Genomic DNA, 20,878 nt, shown 5'->3' with positions numbered 1-20,878 from the left:
AATCTGGCAGGGCTGCTGCTCTTCCAGAGTTGTGGTTGCATTGCATTGTTTTAGCATTTGCAATGTACCATTGTATCATTTTTCAGATTATATAGAACTTACGGTGCTACTTCATCTTTTTTCTGTTGCGCTAAACTCCTGTATCTGAAAGCAAACGCCAATGGCAAACAAGCACTGGCAATACCAAATAGGTCTGGTGTTTGCCGCCAGCCTTTTGAGGTTGGGAATTCTGGTTATGTTCTGTCATGGTTTTCGCAAAACCTTATTGTTGTGGAGGCAGTTGGGCCAACATCAATCTAAAAAAATTATTGTCTAAAGGCAAAAATATTTTTTTGTTTCAACAAGGCACACATTACCATAGTTGCTCCTTATGCTGAAAGGTATGACTTTATGCATGGATGTGCTCCTTGTGAAAGGGCTGCATGCTGTAACTCAAAGTGAAATCAACCAGTGGTTCAAGTGTGCTAACTCACTGCCCCATGATGCATGCTCCAGTGGCTGGCAGAAAACGTGAATGACTCAACTATAGACTAATGAAGAAGTCTGGTTGAAAACCCTTATAAGTAACTATGTTATACACATAATTTTAGTAAAAATTAAAAAGTCTTGGCTAACTTCAGCTCTAAAAAAGCCAAGGAGTCATGAGATGGCTGCTAGCCTCTTGCTTTTTCTCATACGTTTTGTAATGTTTTTGTAAAACGTTCTTATAAATTGATACAGAGGCTTGTGAAGAGAGATGGATTGAGGGGCTTGGAAATACACATAGAGAGGCTTGCATTAAAGATAGGTAGAGAGGGTTGTGTAGATAGATAGTGTTGCAAAGATGGATATATGGATGGATGGATGGATGGATGGATGGATGGGTGGGTGGGTGAGTGGAATGGATGGGTGAGTGGGATGGATGGATGGATGGATGGATGGATGGATGGATGGATGGATGGATGGATGGATGGATAGATAGATATATAGGTCGATAGATAGATAGATAGATAGATAGATAGATAGATAGATAGATAGATAGATAGATAGATAGATAGATAGATAGATAGATAGATAGATAGATAGATAGATAGATAGATAGATAGATAGATAGATAGATAGATAGATAGATAGATTGATAGATAGATAGATAGATAGATAGATAGATAGATAGATAGATACAGACAGACAGACAGACAGACAGATGTATTGGTTGAGCGGGGTAGAAGCCCCACTTATCCAACAACCACAATCCTTGTCTGGGTGAAGCACTAAAGTCACTAAATCAGCCTTTGCCTCTCCCCCTGGTAGATTGGCACAAAGCAGTCAGGCTAACTTAGAGGCAAAGTGTAAAGTTATTTATGCAGCACACAAGCAAGCAGTAATAAAGTGAAAACACAACACAAGTAAAAATCCAAAATAAAAATAGAAAAACTGAGTACGTTTTAATAAATAAAATAATACTGACAAGAATCCAATCAGTAGAACCAGAAATATTCAGTTTGAAAGTTCTACGTTGATATGGCACCTAAAAGCACAAAGTAGCACTCGCGGTCACCCTGTCGTCATAGACCAGGGAAAAGTCACAAGTTCAGGTTGACGGCGATGGAACGCGAACCAAATACAGGAACCAGGTTAGTCCAGCAAAAAAGTAACCTTCTCAGAGTCCAGTTCCCGGTGGAAGAAGCCTAGAGGAGCAGGGAGAGCATTGTGGATGGTCATCGATGTAACACGAAGAGAAGGCCTGGCATAGCAGATGGTTGTTGCTGGTGCTTTGCATTGGCAGTCACCGCGAGCTGTCATTGCTGTAGCAGGAAGTGCAGATCTCACTTTTCCAGATGTCGCTGGTGGTCTTGGGCAGCGGAGTGTCAGTGCAAACGTGTTAGATAGCGATTGTGAAGAGCTCAAAACTTCAGATTTTCACCTTTCTTTACAAAGGAGTGCACCTTGATGCAAGCCTCAGGTTCAAGACTTGAGGAGGCACCTCTTGGGCATCAGGAACTGACTCAAGCAGAGGCCAGCAGAGTTCAGGCAGGTCTAGTGTAGCATGTCAGCTGGGCTGTAGCAAGGAAGCCTTCGGACCTTGTTGTGGCCCTGTATCTTATAACAGGTTGCCAGTGAAGTGACGCTTGGAGTCACTCAAGTAAACTGGAATAATAGGAGCTGGTCCAGTCTTCCTTCTCCGAAAGCAAGCCAAGCCTTAAGCAGCAGGGCAGTTCTCAAGGGAACAAGTCAGGCCTCAGGCAGCAGGATAGTCCTCAGAAGAACAAGGGAGTCCTTCCACTGGTACTGTCCGCAGGTCTGGTGCCAGCCTCTGAAGTGATTTGAATCCCTATTCTACCCCTACATGTGGTTCAGGAAAGTTCTTCCCTTCACCTTTCAAGGTTCCAAGAAGTCTGGGTTGACAATAGACTAGTGTCAGATTCCTTTTTGTGTGTAGGAAGCCAAACATGCTGAAATGTAAGTGGGGCTGGGTACAGCTCTGCCCTCAACCATCCTGGCAGGATGTCTCAACCTGTCCACACATAATCCCCTTTGTCTCATTCTCAGGCAGGAATACACAAACTCAGCAGAGCCGTTCACATTCATGTGACCCAGGACATTGGCCAAAGGCATAAATGGCGAGGAGAAGAAAATACCAACTTTTTAAAAGTAACAGAACTATACAGTGTATGGGTGCAACAGTTCATTTGAAAACTACAAAAAACAGGACCACCGTATTGGATTTAGTGGTCTTAGTGATTTAATTCACCTTCAATTTTTACTTTGCTTCTTTGAAAAAAAGAGTCATGGACATTTCACACATGTCGTACATGAAAGAACACCGGTTCAAGACATATATAAAACATACATAATCACAAAAATGAATACAAAATGAAAAACATGGGAATACACAAACATAATAATTGATGGGCAGACCTATCCTTCATTTCTAGTTGGAAAGAATGGCGGTCAACAGATTTATACACTAGTCAAAATGTGAATCCTGCCATTACAAGCTAGTTGGGAGCGAATGGAACGACTGATTGCCATGTTTGTTGGCTGCTTGTAGTCTATACAACTTAATGTCTTATCCAACGAGCTGGGTCAAAGCGCTTCGAAACCCTTGAAATCTTTTCAGGTTCTCCTCAGGACCAGGACAAGGTCAAACAGTACAAAACAATTGTAATAAAAAACAATGTTTTAATTCTTTGTGCAAAATTATTCATTTTGCCCAACAAAACATTTTTTGGGGCGAGTTCTACCCTTACCATTTGTGATCAGTGCTTGACATTTTCAAAAGTGTGACTTAAAACTTTGACTTTACCATTGAAGAAGATTTTGAATTACAATTCATTTGATCATAAACAACATTTCTCTATCTGCTCAGAATCAAAGGTTATCACTTATTAAATGTATTAAAGTAACCCCATGTTAGTCAATGTGGTAGACAGGCCTTACAGTAGATAAAAATGATAATACATGCTGACATATTTACATTCCAGATACACAATTTAAATAGAGTCTGGATAGAGCCTGGATCTGTGATAATTTGCTATGGCATTACTGGTAGTCTGGAGTTGAAAGTCCCTAATAGGCCTCTGTTGCACATTGCTGTTTATGTCTGTTCCAAATGATGTCACCGATATTGAGAAAAAAGATGGTGTAGAAGAAACTCAACAGATCACCAAGAGAAGGGAAGCCGTTTGACCTATGTAGAGGCAGACACACTAGGAAACACTGCTTACCTCAGAGACATTTATCCCTGCTACCTAGCGGAGGTCCGCAACACATTACACAGCTGTGCCACTGAAGCCATAGCAAGGGTGGTCTGACCAGTCCATTTGTTTATGAAGAGAGAGTGTCTATGACTTAACTTCTGAGAAAGAGGAGCACATTGAAGCCCTGCAGCTCATCTCTCACAGATCTGAGCCAAAGAGGCAATGGGCCTGATTATAAGTTTGGCGGTCTGTGAACTGCTGTGGCCACAGATGCGGTCCGTTCACAGCAAGCTCGGCGGTACGACCTCCGTATTACAAAATTGTCGGATTGCCTCTGCAAAGACCCCGGTTGAACCATCAACAATGCCAGCCACCTGCAGACCACTGCGTTTGGGAAAATCAGCTGCCGTAGGGCAGTTCAGAGGAGTTTCACCACTGGCCTTATAACGGGTTGGCTTTCCGTCAAGCTGACCATGGCGGTTGTACCACCATCTTTAGGTCAATGGAAACAAAGGATTTAGGGTGCATACTCACCCCTTTCCTGTTCTTCCCATCAGAGTTTGATGTGGATCCCTTTCTCCAGATCCCTCCTTCACAGCAGCATCTTCACCCTGAAGAATAGGATCCTGTTTGCGGCGAAATAGAGGCAGTGCTTTTTGTATCATATGTACATTGCCTGGACTACCCACATATGGGTCGAACTCTGGCAATGGATAGGTGGTATTCTTCCACATGTATCATGCATATATGTGCATTGGACTCATATGCAGTCGAATGCTCACACAGGCATCGATATGTATGAAGAACCATTCACCACTGCGGCAAGACGTCTGCCACCACACCACTGGTTGGAGAAGTGGTTGCGGTGTTTGGAGAGCCAAACTCATAATCAAGCCCAAAGCTTCATCAGTAAACCCAAAAAGAACCTGCAAAGAATTTTAGAAAGTTGATTGAGTGATTACTGAGCTCCCACAATCATTATAACACAGCCTGTAGACTTGATCTTCATACGAGCTGACACCTTGATTTACTGAGAGCAGTAAAATAAACTGTATTTATTTTTCCAGTGTTTTTGTGTTAAACTAGCTATATCTTCTTTATGTGCCCAAGAGATACATTCTAAGGCATACATTGCAGTTTAATCTCTGGCTCAGAAACACTGAAGATGTTATTTTGCAAAGCACACACATGTTTGTTGTTGATTCAGAAAATCAACAAAACTATTTTGTTAATTGATATTGAAGACGACAAGGGTTAATCGTCAAACTATAAGCAAAACAAGACTTGATGGTTTAACCCCTTCAGTGCCACGCCCTTTCCCCCTCCTGTGCCGGGCGTTTCATTAGTGGGTGGGGTTCATGACGAGATTGTCTCGTCATGGGCACAGCGCGACCGTGCTCCATGACGAGACTATCTCATCATGGGCACAGAAGAGGTTAAGTCTTTTTTAATTAACAGCTTGGTTGGATCATTCAATAGTTAGTAAATTTATAGCATGATTAAAGGCTTGATTTAGAGTTTGTAGGATGGGTGACTCAGTCATAAATGTGATGGATATCCCTTCCACCTTATTGCAAGTCTAAAATAACAACTTCAAATTAGTCCAGCAAGTTCAAAGATCCCCCAGTTCCACAATTACAATTAGTGCCAGTGTGGTAAAGACGGGGTTCGGTACAGATGGTGTTTATTATATGCGTGACAGCGCAAAGGCTAAGGGCAGGCAGGGCAGGCATTCCTAGGTGTCAAAATAAATATTCTCTTTGTTGTGCACATTATTATCACTTTATCAGGAAGCCCCTGGAAGGTGGGAGCCGTGGGCAGTTTTTAACTTTGCCCATGCCTTATAATAGATCTGATATATGCAGGAACAATATTTCACTTTGTGTGTATGGGGGTGAATGTTCTGCTTAAATTTGCGATAAGACATTGGAAAAATTGCTGCAAAATGTGAACTGTGTAAAAAATAGACTCCATACACCATAGGACTGTATACTAGCAAACCTTCTGTCCCTCTGCCTCATTTAGAAACAGGTAGACTAGACCATAAGTATTCCGCTCCCTGAGCCATCGTTTGCTCTGGCAAGTAAATAAATCCTCCAACACCCCAATAAAGTAGGGGCTGATGGAGTAAGGGCATTATATCGTCCCACCTGATTTAGAAAAATCCTGGTGGTGAACAACAGGAACACAATATAATCCTAGGAGACAACCCAATTTTTCAAAAAAAAAACTCCCACTTCGAGACTTTGTTTTTGAAAAAGGAAAAATAGTCAATAGATTGGTGATGGCTGACATACACCAGACTTTCAGTACATGGAAAGGAACCACCTTAATGGCAATGCCTTTCAATTTACAGAGATGACTGCAGGGATAGCCCACCATCATCTTTGAATTAGGTGGGTGGACCCTAAGAATGGCGGATGTAATGCCCTCCACTATCCTGAGGAAAACTGCTCAATTTGCCAAACTTTAAATCAACAACATAGCGTGTGTTGCCAGCGTCTGGGCAACATTTTAAAAGAAAATATTGCACACCCCCAACCCGTAGGCCATTAACTCAGGAAGTGCTAACAGTCCACTGGTTAGAGGGCGCAATACGGGGCATATCTACAACGCGGCGATAGAAATTTATCGCCGCTTTTGCGGCCGTTTTCGGCCGAAAAGCAGCAATAATTTTATCGTCTAATTAGCAAGGTCACGCTAACGCGTGAAACCTTGCTTTAGCGCACGAAATCTTAACGCCCAGCTTTGCATCTCTAATGAGATGCAAAGTGGGAGTTCCTGACCTAACATGACAGGAGAAATGTCGCTAAGCGACATTTCTCCTATTATCAAGCCCCACGCTATGAAGCATAGCGGCAAGAAAAGTAGCGAAAACTCCTGTTATCGCTACTTTCCTTACGCCTGCTTCAGGACTGACTTAGCCATGATATCCTATGGAAGGTGGATATCATGGCTAAATTTGTGAGGCCCTATCAACAAGCTAACGCCACATTTCGTGAGATTATCGCTGGGTTTCCAGCGATAATCTCACGTTAGGCAGTTAGCGCTAGGATTTTTATCGCTTTTGAGATAAGCGTTGCTAATAGCACGCTATCTCAGCGATAAAAATCCACGCTAGCCGGCGATAATTATCCTAGTGCTAGGTGCGCTTAGCGATAATTATCGCCGGTTGTTGCTGATATGCCCCTACATTCTTTGAAAAATGTGAAACGCCTAAGAATTTCATGTCCGGGGCAACCGCCCCTGTGGACCCCCACGCTACATCACTGGTTTAAATCATGCCCGTGGAATGTAGATTTTCGAAGGTGCAGGGAAATGTCAACTCGGAATATTTCAATCTTCACAAATGCAAAAATCGAGAATTTTTTAATTTTTCATTAGCAGAAGAAACTTGCAGACCCTTGCCTCCTACATCTTCTGTACACAGAAGTGCAGAGCGTATTATTACTTAGAAGTGCTGCAGACACTTTTATAGAAAGTGGAGACATTTCTTGCAAGAGTTTGCAGATGGATTAGCTCAGCGTTGTTCTTCCTAAATAGTTTTCAGTTTTTAGAAATGAAGCGCAAATATTTTCCTGTGTGTTGCTAAGCAAACCCAGGCTGACTTTGGTTGTTTTAAAGTTATGAAAAAACCCTATTGTTGTGCAGCATTGCTCACACAGTCCACATGAGTGACATGAAATACAAAGGCCCTCAATCAGGTATTTGTGAAGCGCACTACTCACCCGTGAGGGTCTCAAGGTGTTATGGGGAGGGGGCTTTCGAACAGCTCCATCTCACCTGAAGAGCCAGGTCTTGAGGCTCTTCCTTAATGCTTGCAGTGTGAGGGTTTGTCTGATGCTGAGGAGGAGTTTGTTCCAGGTCTTGGCCGCAATGTAGGAGAAGGCTCTTCCCCCCATACTGGCTCTGCGGATGCAAGAACATTTCGGCCAGGGCAAGGTCAGCGGAGCAGATGTTTCTCTTGAGTGCGTAGAAGGAGATTCTTTTGTTGAGGTATTGGGATCAGGTGTTGTGGAGGGATTTGTAGGCGTCACTGAAAGTCACTCTCTTTTCGACAGGAAGTCAGTGGAGGTCTCGTAGGTGCTGGGTGATGTCGTCTTGTCATGGAATGCCGAGGATGAGTCTGGCTGCAGCGTTCTGTATGGTCTGGAGTTTGAGGAGTAGATTTTTGATTCCGGTGTAGAGGGCGTTCTCATAGTAGTCTGCTGGTTATGAGTGCGTGGGTGACAGTCTTTCTGAATTTGGGGGGGATCCATTTGACGGTCTTGCAGAGAATGCACAGGGTATTGAAGCACATGGAAGATACGGCGTTGATCTGTCGGGTCATGGTGAGAAAGAAGTCGAGTATGATGCTGAGGTTGCGGGCATGGTCAGTGGGAGAGGGAGGGTTGCCGAGGGCGGTGGGCTATCAGGTGTTGTCCCAAGCAGAGGGGGTGGATCGGAGGACAAGGACTTCCATTTTCTCCGAGTTAAGCTTCATGCAGCTGCTGCTCATCCAGGATGTGACGTCCTTCATTCCTTCTTGGAAACTGTGTGGGACGATGTCGGGTACCTTGGTGAGGAAGAGTATGAGCTGGGTATCGTAAGCGTAGTGTACCATGCTGAGTCCGTGTTTTCTGATGATGGTAGCGAAGGGGGGCCATGTAGATGTTGAAGAGCTTGGGGCTGAGTGAGGATCCTTGGGGTACTCTGCAGCTGACCTCTGTGAATTCAGAGAGGAAGGGCAGGAGTCTGATTCTTTGAATTCGGCCAGATAGGAAGTAGCACATCCAGTCTAGGGCAGTTCCCTGTATGCCGGTATCATAGAATCTGGTGTCTATTGTGCGTTGGGAGACAGTCTCAAAGGCTGCTGAGAGGTCCAGTAGAATATGGGCAGCCGTGTGGCTTAGAGTGCGGATGTCATCCATGGCGTCCATGAGGGCAGTCTCAGTGCTGTGGTTGCTGCAGAATCTGAATTGGGAAGTCTAGGATCAAGTTGGATTCAATGAAGTTCGTGAGCTGGTTGTTGACGATCTACTCGATGACTTTGGCTGCGAAGGGGAGCAGAGAGATGGGTCTGTCGTTTTTGAGGTCCGTCAGGTCTGCGGAGGACTTCTTGAGGAGGGGTTTGACTTCTGCGCGTTTTCAGTCATCTGGGAATGTGCCTGTTTCGAGAGTGCAGTTGATTGTACGTCATAGTTTGGGTGCTCTGGCAGAGGCAGCTCTGTGGAAGATGTGCGGCGGGCAGCAGTCGGTGAGGGCTCCTGAGTGTATGCTCCTCATGGTCTTTGCGGTGTCTTATGTGGTGAGAGGGGTCAAGGTGGTGATGGTAGGCTGCGTGGCATTTCCGGTGGTAGGTGTAGTGTTGGTGCCTTGGTTCTGTTCATCGAAGTTGTTGTAAAGAGTCCCGATCTTGTGATGGAAGTAGGAAAAGAGTTTGTTGCAAATGGCATGGGAAGGAGGGATTTCAGAGGTTTCGTGAATTCTTGTATGATGCTGAAGAGTTACTTAGAGTTGCGGGAGTTGGAGAGGTTTCTATCTTGGATGAAGTTCCTCTTCGTGGACCTGATGAGTTGGTGGTGTTCTGTCATGGCGGTCTTGTAGGTGGTGCGAGCTTCCAAGGTTTTGCTGTTCCTCCATGTTTTCTCAAGTCATCGGCAGGTGCGCTTGGATTCCTGGAGGTCGGTGCTGAACCAGGTGGCTTTGGTGGTGCGTTGTCTGTTAGAGTTCTGCAGGGGGGCAAGCGTGTTTGCGCAGTCGGTGATCCATCTGTGGAGTTCGTTGGCTGCAGATTTGGTGGGTGGAGGCCCTGTGGTATTTATTTCCAAAAGAATGCTACATGTTTGTATTTGAAACACTTGCTTAGCATCAGTGCAACAGAAGTCTGGAGTAAATAACTGGGGCCTGAAGTTAGCCACTGTCGTGTGAGGTGCATAACGTGTACTTTATCTAAACAGTAAAAATGAATGTTCGTCACAGTAAATTACATTTTATCACACACTGTTGCCATTGTAATGAGTACGTATCTCACAGTTTCCTCCACCAAAAAAAGGACCATTTTGTTTTACTTTTCAAAAAAGCATCCGGATGAAACATGATCAATGTTGTTTTGGGTGCAGGCTCCTGTTTGCACTTTAAATGGGATTCTGTTCTGTGCACGAAATTCAGGTGTTTGCTTCCGCGAGTTAAACCTGACAGAGACTGTGGGTGCAAATTATGCAAATGAGGTGGTGGAGCATGCAGGTCTGAGGATTAACGTGCACTGATTGTGAGAGTGCTCATTCCTGCAGAATCGGGTCCAAACTAGTCACATGCTAATTTTCAAGCCCTGCCCATTTATGCTTGCACAGTTTGACCTCGCAAAATATGGCCCTGTCTTGATCAGGACCCGTGCGTCATTCTGCCAGCAGATGTTGCTTTCCTATTAAAAGAATGTAGTTGCCTCTGCGTCATTTTTCTTTGGCGGTCAGTGTGCCTTGTTTGCCATCTTTGTTCTCGGCAAGAGCATCTCTCAGTTTGATATTTTGATCCATTTTGTGATATGTTGACATTTTTTCTTTGGAATTTTAATTACCTTACCCAAAAGGCCAAATGTTGCTTGAAGCTTATAGGAATGGCTTTCTGGTGATCCCCTCTGGAGAATGTACGTGTTTTTGTGCAAATTAGGCAATTTTCTATCAGCAAACTTTGATTAAGGAGTGGTGGTGAAAAAGGGAAGTTTTTTTTAACTCTTATAGGAAACTTGGCTTTTTGCTACAGCAAAAACATGCAGACCGTAGTTAAAGCAAAGCTGGCATGAAAGTAGAACTTTACTTGGAGGTCTACATTTACTTGGAGTGGTGTAAATCCATTCAGTAGCTTTGAGAAATTAGCATTACAAAAAGTATTGAGCTGGCTTTGAAGGGTTAATTTATCTTTGGGTTCATGAATTTGTGGAGTATTCACAAAATATTTTTTAAAATAAACATAGCAGTAGGCGAAAGAGTTTTTTGTTCTGTCATCCATTATGGATTCTCAGCTCCGCAGCTGATCAATGAATCTATGAATTATGATTGTCTGGTCCTCACAGGTGGAGGAAACGCAGTAGGGGGAGCGCGGCAGTGTGGGTCGTCCGGGGGGGGGGGTGTGTAGGAATAAAATATATATAATAAATATATAAAATATAAAACAAATTTACCTGAAGCCGCCTCCCGCGTCGTGTCACTCATACTGGCCTCTTCCTGATCCCAGCGGCCCCTGGGACAGGCTCCCATCCAATCCCTGTGCTGCAGAGCAGCACAGGGATTGGCCTGAGTGGGCTGGAAAGACTCTCCGGTCAGGCTAGGGAGTCTGTGGGGTTTCTCCAGCCCAATGTTAAATGCAGCATGGCAGGAGAAACCTAAGTGTGCATGTACGTTTTGGTCGGCCTGAGACGGCTGGCCAAATACATATACACTTAGGGACACATAGGGAGTGCACATATCTCTTCTCCTCCCATGCCCCGCCCGCCCCTCCCTGCACAATCTGGCACAAAGACCCGGAAAATGAAAAGTAAAATCGATGCAAGAACATCGTTTTATTTTTCATATTCTGGCTCTGAGCCAGGCAGTGGGGCGACGCTCCTCCACTATTGCGGAGGAACCGCCACTGGGCCCTCACATAAAAAGGTCTGCAGCAGCTGCCATTATGCACTGTGGTGCATCGAGTTCCGTATTAGAAATTTATTTTTAAATGGCAAAAGCAGGTAGGGTGAGCATATCCAGACCTCCAGGCCAATGTAAGGGGTACCCCAAGAACCCTATGGCATTAAAACCAATTTAAAAAAAAGTAAATATTGTCACTGGACTTGTGAATTGTTCATTCTCTCTGGAGTTTCTCCTGGGGATCTCGAGAAGGGGATATATTTAGGGGATTGCAAAAATATACAATAAATGTTAAAAGTCCAAAAGAAATAAAGAGTAAAGCTGCTACTGTATAAAGGCGGGTGCATATGATTGCAAAAGAATAAGTTAAATAGTGACACATAGCAAATATAAATAAACAAAAATTATAAAATGATAGCAGACAATAGCCTATCAGCCCTGGCACTGCAGTGGACTATTTCTAGGGGTATTAGTGCTAAGGTGAAGGAGCAAAATGTCATTACTCAGAGCGAACTAACAGAGCCAATGGCTAAAGTTCTATTGCCCAATTGGCTGTGGTGGATGTAAGCAAAAACTGTAACAGACCAATAGATAAATAGGGCTGACTAAAAGGGCCTCCAAGCATGTGTCCATATAGTTATTGTCATTGTTTTGGAAACACGCACTGTGTTCTCACAAATTGCCTGGACTAGAAACAAGCATTCTGGGATCAGTTTTGGAGAAGCCAGGCTAGATTGAATCCAGTAGCAAAGTGAGAAAGGGATGGCTGGTTCTGAACTATGGTGGTGACGTGAGCTAAAGAACAATGATGGATTCAACCCAGATCTGTAACTGGGGGTGAGTGTCTGAAAAGTTTCAGCACTCCGTCCAACGTCTTCTTCTGTTTGATATGGAACGGTATATCCAGTGCAAGATATATTTAAAGTAGCATGCCGACTAAGGTGACAATACTAGATACAAAGGTACATAGCTTATGGTAATTTGATGGTGGTGCATGAATTATGAATTTAAGTTAAGGGGGCCATTTCTCTTCCTTACCTGGAGGCGGACTCATCTGGCAAAAGCAGCGGTAACTTGCACGGGACAGCAACGCTGTGTCTCACCCTCGCCGCTACTCACCTCGCTGGATGCGGCTGGGGGGACTACAGCTCCCATCACCCTCTGCTCCTGGCTTACGCATCCCGCGTCACTTCCTGCTACCAGTGCGCCCGGAGGCGCTACTTAATCGGCAGGCTCCCTCGGTGGAGCGGGGGCCATTTCTCTTCCTTACCTGGAGGCGGACTCATCTGGCAAAAGCAGCGGTAACTTGCACGGGACAGCAACGCTGTGTCTCACCCTCGCCGCTACTCACCTCACTGGATGCGGCTGGGGGGACTACAGCTCCCATCACCCTCTGCTCCTGGCTTACGCATCCCGCGTCACTTCCTGCTACCAGTGCGCCCGGAGGCGCTACTTAATCGGCAGGCTCCCTCGGTGGAGCGGGGGCCATTTCTCTTCCTTACCTGGAGGCGGACTCATCTGGCAAAAGCAGTGGTAACTTGCACGGGACAGCAACGCTGTGTCTCACCCTCGCCGCTACTCACCTCGCTGGATGCGGCTGGGGGGACTACAGCTCCCATCACCCTCTGCTCCTGGCTTACGCATCCCGCGTCACTTCCTGCTACCAGTGCGCCCGGAGGCGCTACTTAATCGGCAGGCTCCCTCGGTGGAGCGGGGGCCATTTCTCTTCCTTACCTGGAGGCGGACTCATCTGGCAAAAGCAGCGGTAACTTGCCTGGGACAGCAACGCTGTGTCTCACCCTCGCCGCTACTCACCTCGCTGGATGCGGCTGGGGGGACTACAGCTCCCATCACCCTCTGCTCCTGGCTTACGCATCCCGCGTCACTTCCTGCTACCAGTGCGCCCGGAGGCGCTACTTAATCGGCAGGCTCCCTCGGTGGAGCGGGGGCCATTTCTCTTCCTTACCTGGAGGCGGACTCATCTGGCAAAAGCAGCGGTAACTTGCACGGGACAGCAACGCTGTGTCTCACCCTCGCCGCTACTCACCTCGCTGGATGCGGCTGGGGGGACTACAGCTCCCATCACCCTCTGCTCCTGGCTTACGCATCCCGCGTCACTTCCTGCTACCAGTGCGCCCGGAGGCGCTACTTAATCGGCAGTCTCCCTCGGTGGAGCGGGGGCCATTTCTCTTCCTTACCTGGAGGCGAACTCATCTGGCAAAAGCAGCGGTAACTTGCACGGGACAGCAACGCTGTGTCTCACCCTCGCCGCTACTCACCTCGCTGGATGCGGCTGGGGGGACTACAGCTCCCATCACCCTCTGCTCCTGGCTTACGCATCCCGCGTCACTTCCTGCTACCAGTGCGCCCGGAGGCGCTACTTAATCGGCAGGCTCCCTCGGTGGAGCGGGGGCCATTTCTCTTCCTTACCTGGAGGCGGACTCATCTGGCAAAAGCAGCGGTAACTTGCACGGGACAGCAACGCTGTGTCTCACCCTCGCCGCTACTCACCTCGCTGGATGCGGCTGGGGGGACTACAGCTCCCATCACCCTCTGCTCCTGGCTTACGCATCCCGCGTCACTTCCTGCTACCAGTGCGCCCGGAGGCGCTACTTAATCGGCAGGCTCCCTCGGTGGAGCGGGGGCCATTTCTCTTCCTTACCTGGAGGCAAACTCATCTGGCAAAAGCAGCGGTAACTTGCACGGGACAGCAACGCTGTGTCTCACCCTCGCCGCTACTCACCTCGCTGGATGCGGCTGGGGGGACTACAGCTCCCATCACCCTCTGCTCCTGGCTTACGCATCCCGCGTCACTTCCTGCTACCAGTGCGCCCGGAGGCGCTACTTAATCGGCAGGCTCCCTCGGTGGAGCGGGGGCCATTTCTCTTCCTTACCTGGAGGCGGACTCATCTGGCAAAAGCAGCGGTAACTTGCACGGGACAGCAACGCTGTGTCTCACCCTCGCCGCTACTCACCTCGCTGGATGCGGCTGGGGGGACTACAGCTCCCATCACCCTCTGCTCCTGGCTTACGCATCCCGCGTCACTTCCTGCTACCAGTGCGCCCGGAGGCGCTACTTAATCGGCAGTCTCCCTCGGTGGAGCGGGGGCCATTTCTCTTCCTTACCTGGAGGCGAACTCATCTGGCAAAAGCAGCGGTAACTTGCACGGGACAGCAACGCTGTGTCTCACCCTCGCCGCTACTCACCTCGCTGGATGCGGCTGGGGGGACTACAGCTCCCATCACCCTCTGCTCCTGGCTTACGCATCCCGCGTCACTTCCTGCTACCAGTGCGCCCGGAGGCGCTACTTAATCGGCAGGCTCCCTCGGTGGAGCGGGGGCCATTTCTCTTCCTTACCTGGAGGCGGACTCATCTGGCAAAAGCAGCGGTAACTTGCACGGGACAGCAACGCTGTGTCTCACCCTCGCCGCTACTCACCTCGCTGGATGCGGCTGGGGGGACTACAGCTCCCATCACCCTCTGCTCCTGGCTTACGCATCCCGCGTCACTTCCTGCTACCAGTGCGCCCGGAGGCGCTACTTAATCGGCAGGCTCCCTCGGTGGAGCGGGGGCCATTTCTCTTCCTTACCTGGAGGCGAACTCATCTGGCAAAAGCAGCGGTAACTTGCACGGGACAGCAACGCTGTGTCTCACCCTCGCCGCTACTCACCTCGCTGGATGCGGCTGGGGGGACTACAGCTCCCATCACCCTCTGCTCCTGGCTTACGCATCCCGCGTCACTTCCTGCTACCAGTGCGCCCGGAGGCGCTACTTAATCGGCAGGCTCCCTCGGTGGAGCGGGGGCCATTTCTCTTCCTTACCTGGAGGCGGACTCATCTGGCAAAAGCAGCGGTAACTTGCACGGGACAGCAACGCTGTGTCTCACCCTCGCCGCTACTCACCTCGCTGGATGCGGCTGGGGGGACTACAGCTCCCATCACCCTCTGCTCCTGGCTTACGCATCCCGCGTCACTTCCTGCTACCAGTGCGCCCGGAGGCGCTACTTAATCGGCAGGCTCCCTCCGCGTCGCGGGACGCGCGCGGGCGGCGCCGGGCTAAGCCCGGGACAAGGGCGGGACCGTCTGTGGCCGTCCGTGGACGACGGTGGACGGGACGGGCCGCGAATCCTGGTTGAATCGGAACACATCTTGCACAGTTATCCACACTCTGATAACTCGAGGGTTAAACTCTGCATCTGGTAGTAATTGTGACAGTGACACTAAAACCCATTTTCGCCAGTGCAAGAGGTTAGTGAAATACTGTTAAAGACCCAGGGAGACTCAAGGAGTAAGAAGGATAACACTGTGCTTTCAACAACTATGTCTACTAAACCCAAAACCAGGTCAACCAAAAGCAAATTAGTGACCCCAGCAAAACCCAAAAAGTCAGTGTCTGAGAATGTAATTGCCGCTCCACACAAGAGTACCCCCACTGCAATAAACCTAATGTTACAGAAGGTGGCGGGGGAGATAGAGAGAACGGAAAGACGCATATCTATGTCGCTGATCACTGTGCCACTTTCACCTACCCAGCCGGGGGCTGAGAACTCGAGTCTCCTAATGCATGGGGTCAGTCATGAGGAATCAGGTGACGAGGTTCCATGTGCCCAGCCAGTCAGGGAAGAGGACCCTTTGACAAACAGGGAAGGGACTGTAGCCCCGGCGACGAAAGGGAGGAAAGATGGGAGGAAAAACACAAAAACACGTCATCAGAAGCGCCCCGTTAGAAGCTCCAAACAGAGAACTATGGACCACGAGCACTCCAGACAAGAAACGAATGCCCGTTTTGTCCCCCCAGGTTGGCTAAATGAGATAGTCTTAGACCTAAAAAACCATCTAGAGGCATTTATAGCCAATCAAATTAAACCACTGATTAGCAAACTGGACAAAATAACACATGAAATCCAGAAACAGGCTAAAGTGAAGGACATACAAACCTCAAACCAGGGAGGTACGATCACACCAGATACGAATGCCCCATTGCAACGACCCCGGCAGATAAATAATTGCGTAAGCACTGCCAAGTGTAGCATCGTACAGGTACACACTGAGCCAAACACAGCAGAAGAGAGGGGCACTGAGGGAATAGGGAAACACCAAGGGAATGGGGGAAGTGAGCTACCACCAAGACAGGAATTAGTTACGCCCTTACCAATAGGACCCTCTGCTGCATTTAAACATGATTCCAAAGATCACGAGAGACACCAAGCTCACCTCCCATTAGTCAACCTCCCCCCGGAAGCAAGCCCTTTTGTAGTTATATTTACAGGGGTCCCTGAAAATAGAATAGGACAGAGAGAATCACAACTGGAATTGAAGGGTAAAATTGCTAATTGGCTAAATTTTCACAGACCCCTACAACCAGGCCAAGAGGGAGAAATCCAACACGTGAGAAGGGTTTACTGGGTAGGCTCTAGAAGGAAAGACAGGGAGGGTAACTGCGTCATCGCACATTTTAAAAACCCAAATTTGGTGGAGTACATATTAGAGAACTGCAATAGGAATGCCACAAGCACAATTAGGACCATGCCGGTAGCCTACTTCTATCCCAGAAAATTGGGGGCTTATCCACAAAATCCAAAACAGGGGAATAGAGACAGACATGGGGACGAGTATTGGGCAAGGCAAAATGATACCAGTACACAGCACTACCTACATCAACTAGGCCCTCAGTGGACAAATAGATATACCCCCTTGTACTCACTCGATGGAACAGAATGACTAGGGTCTCCAGGAAGGCCTAGCATAGCTACTGATAATGGAGGGAGGAGTATAGTGATAGGATCTATGGAACGTATGAACCCAGAAATGAAGCAAGTACCAGATGCCCCGACGCTTAACGCTATAAAAGCGGGGTCAGGGAATTGTATAAGTCCAGCACAACAGGGCCAAGTCGGAAGTAGTATCCAGGAGACCAAGACAAAAATCCTATCTTGGAACATTGCAGGGCTAGCTGGTAAATTTAAAGATCAGGAATGGAGGAAGGATTTGCAGGGTTATAATATATTAGTTTTCCAAGAGACCTGGGCAGTTGATCCGGCAAGGTATCAAATAAAGGGCTATAAGTGCTTTGGGGTCCCCGCACAAGAAAGTAGATCAGGAAGAGCGAGAGGTGGGTTATCTATCTATGTCGATTTAACCCTGGAAGGGAAGTGGACAATTCCACACTGGACATCACATACTCTCCAGGTACTCAAGCACCAGGGTAGAAGGCACAAATCACAATTCTTTAACCTCTATAATCCTGGGCCCACACTAGGGGAAAATCCAGTATTAAGGGAATTAGATAGCAAACTGAGGGAACAGGTAGAACAGACAAATAAGGGGGGAAATCCAATCATCTTTTTGCTAGGGGACTTTAATTGTCACCTTTGTCCTCACCTCGCCACTTTAGAAAAAGACTGGGACAGCTGTCCGCAGCATAAAGGACCGCATTTTGAGCATACGCAGGAGGGCACACTATTATCCTCAATGTTGGCTACCTACTCACTGGCGCACACGATGGACATGATACCTCGGGTGGGGGAGGACTCATATATCCCCACATTTAAAGGCAGAGGTTGTTCCTCTACAATTGATTATATAATTTTATCAACCTTCGGTTTATCTAAAGTCACTAAGGTAAAAACAAAATGGAGTCCCTTTAGTGATCATAACCCTTTAACTATAGAACTGACACACATGGACCGTAGGAACAACACGAATGAAAGGGAGGGGAGGTTGCAGCCTGAAGCTCGAGGGAGGCGCCTGAAGTGGATGAAAATAAACCCACAGGACTTCTATAAAACTCTAATTTTGAAAGGGGGGAAATACGTAGAGGATTGCTTAGACCTCCAAATAGAAGGTTCAGACCTAGTGTCCTCCTTTGAATCACTAACAAAATTAGCAGACACACTTTTAGAAACAAAAGGCCCCAGCAAGATATCAACTAACCCACGGTGGTTTGACTCCAACTGCTCGAAAGCTTTAAGGAATTTGAAACAAGCACTAAAAAGCAAACCAAGGGACACGGCAATAGTGGCCAAACTGAGGCAAACCTACAAGGCCAAAATTAAGGAGAGAAAATCAGTAGTACAGGCAGAGGTATGGGCAGACTTGAGAGAGGCAGGAGAAAACCGGGACTATTGTGAATTCTGGAAAATAGTAAATAGGCCTTGTTTTCAAGATAGCTCCGCCCCAACTATTAGCACTAACATTCTCCCAGAACAATGGGTTAGTCACTTCGAGGGACTGTACAATAACGCGAAGGGGGTATTGCAAGAGGGTAGGTGGGAAGGGGATAGGAGTGTAGATTTAACTTTCTCCCTGGAAGAGCTCAAATTAGCAATTCAAGGGCTCACCCCCAACAAAGCACCAGGACCAGATGGGACACCTCCAGACCTGTATAGAAGCAATATAGACCTGTGGGCCCCTATTTTAACAAGGGTCCTAAATGCGGCGATTAGGTCCGGTCTACCACGCTCCTGGTCCACCGCCCTAATAGTACCTATCTTCAAGAAAGGGAGCCGAGAAGACCCGAAATGCTACAGGCCGATTTCTCTAATCGACGTCTCAGGGAAAATTCTGGGACGGGTGATATTGCACAGGCTAACAAACTGGACAGAGGAACATTGCACTTTAGTGGACACCCAGTATGGTTTCAGAGGGGGGAGGTCAACAAGCGATCAGTGCCTGAATCTGTATTTGTTAACAGCTAAATACACCAAAGCCTCCACTGGAACCGTTTTCATGGGGTTCATGGATTTGGCAGCTGCTTTTGACAATGTCAATAGAACTAAACTCTGGGCCATGATGTTTAACCTGGGTATGGAGGCGGAGTTGATTAACATTCTAAAGGAACTCCATTGGAGTCCTACGGCTAAAGTACGTTTCACCTCGGATGGGGGCTGCACGGATGCTTTCCCCTGCACAGGAGGAGTAAGACAAGGATGCATCCTTGCTCCTTTTCTTTTCTCGCTATACATAAATGGCCTGGAACAACACCTCATCTCTCTAGCCGCAGATTGTCCAAGAGTAGGATCACGAAAAAAACCTGTCCTTTTGTACGCGGACGACGCGGTCCTGCTGGCCCGCACACCAAGGAGTCTACAAATCTTGGTGAATGGGTTTGTTGAATTCATGGCTGACCTAGATCTGGCAGTGAACTTGAAAAAATCATTTGTCTTGGTAGCAGGGAAAAAACCAGCTAAGAAACCACTGTTCAAGATAGGGCCACATGTCCTGGAAACGGTAAATACTTTCCCTTACCTGGGCCTGCTCCTGGACTCTAACATGTACTTTAAGCCTTTGGTAGACGAACATTGTTCAAAACTTACATCATCCAATGGGGCAATTTTAAGCTTTGCACACAGACTGGGTCGGTGGAGCCCGGAACAGATCATGACACTCTATGGGTCCATCACTAAGTCAAAGGCCCTATACGGGGCAGAGGAGTGGGGATTTACGGATGTGACTAAATTGCAAATCGAAGAAGACAAGTTCCTCCGCCGAATTCTCAGAATCCCAAAATCCACCCCTGCGGACATTGCTCATCTTGAACTGGGGATGGGCTATATCTCTGACGAGGTAAAGATCAGACCAATTACTATGTGGACAAGAGTATGGACCAACCCAGAGGCGGAATTAACCAGGGAAATTGTTAAAGACTGTTTGCTAAGGGAAAACACACTTGAAATTCCATGGTTGAAATATGTTAAAAATACCTTGAAAAGTATTCATCAGACACATTTGTTCTTGGATCATACGCAGATTACAACCATGTCTAAACTTATAGTAAAGAAACTGTTACTGGAAAACTTTGCAAGTGCTAGACTCAAAGTGGGACAACTTAAGAGAACAGTAACTGCACATGGTTTGGTAGCAAACAGGGCAGGCATGGAACCATATTTGTTTTTAATGCACAACCAACAGGACAGATTTTTAATGTGCCGTTTTAGGCTCAATCTTTTACCTAACATTTTAGCTTACCCCGCGGGGTTCACCACAACGATTGAGCAGAAGGGTGCCTGCGGCTGCGACAATAAGTCTCCGCAGGACACCCTTCATTTTGTACTTTTATGTCCATTTTATCAATTTCCAAGGTGCCGCTTCCTGGTCCAAATACTGAAAAACCAGAAAATACGCCAAGCAAAAGCAGCCCTGTTGTTTTTACAAAAAGCAAATGATATGTATACTCTCTATGCTATCTCAAATTTCCTAAAAGTTACTGTTAGACTTAGGAATACAAGGAACTAATATAATCGTATTTACATGTCCTTTCTGCCCCTGACCCACAAATCATGTCCCTAGTATATGTTTTTAATCCTTCTCTTTTTAAATTGTTGAAGTTCACGAATGAAATGTGATAAATTGTATTTTTATGATGATTTTTAATTATCGAAATAAAAACTAACTGAACTGAACTGAATTTAAGTTATAACTATACATTTAGAATTTCTAATGTTTGCCTAGTTTAAGTTGGGTTTACATAAATAAGAATAAATAACATGTTCCTAACGATAACATATCTTTAACCCAATATTAATGTTTTTTATATTTTAATACAAAATTATTGAAATCGTAGTATTGAGTGTTATTTATTAGAGTGTTATATAT

The sequence above is a fragment of the Triturus cristatus genome, chromosome 5_2, assembly GCF_964204655.1.
Source record: "Triturus cristatus chromosome 5_2, aTriCri1.1, whole genome shotgun sequence".
NCBI lineage: Eukaryota > Metazoa > Chordata > Amphibia > Caudata > Salamandridae > Triturus > Triturus cristatus.
Note: the sequence above shows the minus strand (reverse complement) of the source record.